Genomic DNA, 5966 nt, shown 5'->3' with positions numbered 1-5966 from the left:
CATCAAAACATGAATTTGGAGAGTATGGTACAATTTTAAAAGATGAGATTAGAGTTCTTTTGAAGCAATATATAACACGCAGGTGCCAAAGGAAACAATAAGTATATTCACTAAATGTAAATATAAAGTTCTACACAGAACAAATATACACATTACACACATACATCACCAAAGTTAAAAGGAATAATAAACATACACACACACACACAACACACACACACACATACAACCTAGAAACAAATATCCACAGTGCACCTGACAACAGGGTTCTAATATTTTTAACAGACTTTGAGAACTTTTGCAAATAAATAAGAAAAACATAACAACTCAAAACTTTTGATGAGCATGTACATTTGAACAACCTATAGAAGGTATCAGAAGAGCTGCAAGTCATACCTCAATATCCATTCCCTTCTTGCTTTTTAGCTAAAGCACAAAGTTGACTTTGTTATCAATTATATTTCCCAGCTTCTAGAAATCTAGAAAATAAATATTTGTAGGTTTTTTGTGAAACACACAGAAAAGTATCATCACAGGGAGAAACTTATTCCTAGTCTTCTTTCTATTGGTCAGAATGCTGAGATGATGATGTGTTTGTTGGGGGATCTGTAGTTGATGTATTAAATTAAGACTATGTGGATTACGACCTGCTGCATGAGGAGGCACAAGCTGTCCAAATAGGGTAGTTCTCTCAGCATAAGAGCTCCTACTTTGTGGAAGTGAAACCCCTGGGGTCATTTTGCTTGAAGGCACAGTTTCCATACATTTACACCAAGGGGGTTGGGGGTTGGCAAATGAGCTGAGCTAAGGGCAGCCCTCTGTCCTAGGTCACTAGCAGGCAGGAGATCACAGAGAATCAAGCGTCTATTGCTTTGAAGGTGTTTGGGGCAGAGGTCACTAACTTTTTGCAGGCTCAACTTTGGTAATTTTAAAAAGTGCCCCAGGAAAAGCAAAGCAGGGACCTGTGGTAGGAATCTTAACTCAGGTTCTGAACTAAATGTCCAGACTGGTTGTGAGCAGGGTTGTCATACTGTAAAACGCTAAGCAGCAACTCCAAATAGCTGTTTTCGCATCACAGGGGAGTAGGAGCTGTCTTGTACCACATGGTACGTGTTACAAGTTAGAGGTGTGAGGGCAAACTGGCAGACAGCTTCTAGAGACAGCATGTCTGGCCCAGACTGCTTATGTTTTACTAGTTTAGGGGAGAAGAGCAAATTTCTATCTTATATAAGCCACTATCAAAATGTTAACGGCACTCTGATCACAACTAAGAAATGTAATAATGCAAAGTAGTGACTTGAATTTAAAGGGACTCATATACACTATTGGTAGTATATTCTGCCTTAAATATTTGGTATCCTATATACATTTTTCTGGTTACTGAATGCGTTGAGCATCTGTTTACATGTTTGCTCACCATTTTTCTTTTTCTCCTGCCATATCTTTTTCCCTTCCTGTGCTTGTTTTTTTTTTCCATATTGATTTATAGAAATTTCTACACATATTTTTATATATTCTAAGTACTAATGCTTTGGCAACTATGAAAATCTTTAGGTTTCTTTTTCACTTTCTTTTGACAGAAATAATTTTTTAGCTTCAATATGGTTACATTTGTTATTCTCTTATTATATGGTTAGCAGAGTGTGTGTCTAGTTTAAGAAATTCTCTCACATTCTAAAGAAGACTATGTATATTAGCATGTTCCCAGTTGATACTGATGCTCTAGATCAGGCACCACACTTTGAAAATTAATAGTGTTACCATGAGGTTGGAAACCAATTTAATTTACTTTTCATAAGCATTACTAATTGTTTCAGCAGAGCCCATTATCCCCTCAGTGACCTGTAATACCAGATATGTCATAGGTAATAAGTGTACACATTTACCTTGATCAGTTTGTTCCTGTTCAAAGACACATTGTTTTATTTGAATAACAGAAAAGCAAGTAACCTAACATACTCTTCAAGAGGGTTTTGGTTATTTTTGACTCTTAACTCTTTTGTATACATTTTCATCCTCAATGTGCCAATTTCACAGAGAATAATACTATGGGATTTAGTATTATTTAGGAACTGCACTAAATAATAAAATAATGTGCTAAAATTTTGGTGAAATTGTGCTATTTAAAATGTTTCCTTATCCTTGCCCTTTACACAATATGCAGTTTGATTATGTCTTTCGATGTTTTTTACAATTCTCTGAAGATAGGTCATAAACATCTTAAAAATTTTTAATTTGTCACCATTTTTCTATTTATAATTTATAAGTAGGCAGAAGCTATAGCCATGCCTCTTTTTTTAACTTTTTATTTTGAAATAAATATCTATTCAGAGGAAGATGTAAAAATAATTTAGAGCAGTACTGCATACACTTAATTCCCTCTAATGGTAACATCTTATGTAACTGCAACTTATCAAATTCAGGAAATAAGCCTTGCTACATTCCACAGAATTTATTTGGATTTCACAATTTTACATACACTGGTCTTTGTGTGTTCATACTTAATGAATTTGTATCATATGTGCAGATTTGTATAACCACCACATTCAAAATAAAAATCGTTTCATCACAATTTTTGTGTGCAACTTCTTGATGTCGATTCCGCACGTAGAGCAATCAGGCTGCTCTACGTGTGCCACTCACGACAGAAGCCCTTTTTTATGTGGGCAACTTCTTAAGAGGAACATCTATCCCCCTCCCAATCCTGTCCCTAACACCTATCAACCACTCTTCTATTTTCTGCCTCTATAATTTTGTCATTTCAAGAATATTATATGGACAGAATCAGAGTGTACAAGCTTTTGAGATTGATTTTTTTTTCACACAGTATAATTTCATGGAAATGCATCTATTTATTTATTCATATTTTATTTATTTTATTTCAGAGAGGAAGGGAGAGGGAGACAGAGATAGAATATCCATGATGAGAGACAATCATTGATTGACTGCCTCCTGCATGTCCCCTACTGGGGATAGTGCCCACAACCCAGGCATGTGCCCTGAATGGGAATCGAACCATGACTTCCTGGTTCACAGGTCAATGCTCAACCACTGAACTATGCTGGTCAGGCAGAAATGCAGCTATTCTGATGTATCTATGGGGTTTATGAATGTATTTCATTTAGAGTTTTAATGGTTTTTTAAGCATTACATTATCATTACATATATATCATGCTGACCTCATGCTAATATGAGTTTAGGACACCTAGTGGGGTATAATGTGAAATGTGAACCAAGACAGGTCAGGTATATGAAATAAACCATAAACTGCCTTGAAGACCGTCAGCTTTAAGTCACACATTTTTCAATTTGTAGGAAATATGGAACAAAGGATTCCTTTGTCATCTGGAAATGTCTTTGCATTAAATTCTCTATGGAGGGCTGCCCATCTGAAGCTGAATTATATGTGTACTAGAAGCCCGGTGCACGAATTCATGCACCAGTGGGGTCCCTCTGCCTGGCCTGTGGGATCAGCCAAAACTGGCTCTCCAACATCCCCTGAGGGGTCCCAGATTGTGAGAGGGTGCAGGCCAAGCCAAGGGACCCCACTGGTGCACAATCAGGACTGGGGAGAGATGTGGGAGGTTGGCCAGCTGGGGAGGGACCACGGGAAGGCTCCTGGGTGTGTCTGGCCCATCTAGCTCAGTCCTCATCAGCCAGACCCCAGGGGCAAGAAAACCTACCAGTTGGAGCTTCTGCCCCATGGTGGTCAGTGCACATCATATCAAGCAGTTGAGCAGCGTTAGCATATCATTAACATATTACACTTTGATTGGTTGAACAGCCAACCGGTCAACCGGACACTTAGCATAGTAGGCTTTTATTATATACGATTCTCTTTCCACATTTGCTTAGAGTTAAATTTCAATAATTTCCTATGAAATCAAGAGAAATTTTAGTACTACTCTTTTGGGAACTTGACAGGTTCATATATCAAGTAGGTTGCTAAAACTGCTAAGCAATGCCTTTCTGACTTTTAATTGATTCACCTTTTTTTTTTTTTCTGCTCCACAATAAACTTTCAGATCTTCTCTAGTATACTCAAAAGATATTCTGCTTCCCTTCTCCCTTTCATTTGGCTGACTACACTGTCTATTTTACTGCGAAGACTGATTTTATCTGACAGACTATTTCTTTTCATATTTTCTTCTCTTTTAAAATTTTCTGAATTCTCTCCAATTATTTTATATTTTCTTCCACATTTAAAGTGGGATTTTTTTCCTCTCTACTCATCAAATACTCTTTTTCTACCGGCACCCAATTCCTATGCTCTGTTTCAATATTCATGCATCTTGAGACATTCAATTTGCAATTCATCTTTCTTTGGTGGACAAAAATTAATTTAAAGAAGATTTAATTGGCATAAATACTTTCATTCAAACTATATTATATTCTCTTTCTGGTCTTTCTCTCGAATTATTTCCTGAAACTTTAAGTTAGGTTTCTGTTTTTACTAGTCTCAAAATGCTGTTTTGAAAATAACCAATGATCTTGAAATCACTCAATGAGTAATCATTGTTGGTAAGCTCTCTATCCAATTTTAATTGTCAACTCTGAATAACATCTTTTTGGTAATTTATTCATTGATTTACCTGTTCTTCAATCTAGGAGAAAAATCTCAAATTTTTACTTCCCAAACATAGTTTTGAGAATATGAGTCTTTTCTTGATTACCATGACAAAGTAAAGTTAAGTGGTGACAAGGAAGCCAAATACAGTTGACTGTGCTAAAATATATAAATATTTTAGTAATGCCCTCTTCTTTCTAGAGGTCTGCTCCTTTGCCTTCTTAATACTAGCATGCAACTGTGTATTAGACCAATTGCAGATTTCATAGGCTTTAGAATTAGGTGGAATTGGGCACAAATTTTTCTTTCATTATGTGTTAACTGGACAATCCATCCTATTTCTTTGAGTTACATTAACTTATAAAGTTGTTGTGAGGTGGAAACCAAATGTGAATGTATTAGTGACTTTCATAAGTTCATCTCTCAATCCTCCCATCTTTCATTGAATCTTTAATTGTCTATAATAATAAAAGCATAATATGCTAATCAGACCAGACAGACGAATGACCTTCCGGACGTCCTTCTAGATGAAGCCGTGGCCGCGGGGGCCAAGGCAGAGGTGGTTAGGGGTGATCAGACAGGCAGGCAGGTGAGCGGTTAGGAGCCAGAAGTCCCAGATTGCAAGAGGGTGCGGGCCGGCTGAGGGACCCCCCAACCCCACGCATGAATTTTGTGCACCAGGCCTCTAGTATGTATATAACTATTATAACCCCACTTATAACTATGAGAATATCCTGAAAGCCTGGGAACTTCTTCTGGATCATCATCTTTTTGTGCCCAAAATAGTTGGCTGCTTAATCAACTGGTGCCTTTTTTATTATATTATACTAGAGGCCCAGTGCACAAATTCATGCATGGGTGGGGTACTTAGGCCTGGTTGGCGATCAGGGCTGATCAGGGCCAGGCCAATCAGGGCCTGCCGGCCAGAGGGAGAAACAGGAGGAAGGACCGTAGGCCAATCAGGGCCTGCTGGCTGGGGAGAGGGAGAGGGAATGGGAAGTTGGCCGCTGTCCCTGAGGAGGGAGCCAGCCCTCGGTCCCTCTGGGAAAGGGACCACATCCGCCGCCATTCACCTCTGGTTTTGCATCCCAGTCCTGGGCTCAAAGGCCCCAGTGGCATTGGGAAAGGAGGCAATGGTTGTCAGGCTGGGTGTGGAAGGAACAGACACTGGACGCTGATGCTGCCAGCTGGCCTTGGGAGGTTGGCTGTGGGAGCACACTGACCACCAGAGGCCAACTTCTCATTAAGTGTCTGCCCCCTGGTGGCAGTGTGCATCATACCGACTGGTTGATCGGTCATTCCGGTTGTTCTAGTTGTTTGGTCGTAACAGTAGTTTAGGCATATATATATATATATATATATATATTTTCTCAATTTCCTTCCTTACTTGATTGGAAAT

At 38.7% G+C, this 5966-nt stretch overlaps 1 pseudogene; it reads right to left on the bottom strand.

Moving 5' to 3' along the window:
* Nucleotides 1–2517: 2517 nt before the first annotated feature.
* Nucleotides 2518–2659, bottom strand: LOC118678022 (annotated as a pseudogene).
* Nucleotides 2660–5966: the final 3307 nt, after the last annotated feature.

Source organism: Myotis myotis, unplaced genomic scaffold (assembly GCF_014108235.1).
Source record: "Myotis myotis isolate mMyoMyo1 unplaced genomic scaffold, mMyoMyo1.p scaffold_m19_p_2, whole genome shotgun sequence".
Lineage (NCBI taxonomy): Eukaryota > Metazoa > Chordata > Mammalia > Chiroptera > Vespertilionidae > Myotis > Myotis myotis.
This window is presented reverse-complemented; position numbering and strand designations above follow the sequence as displayed.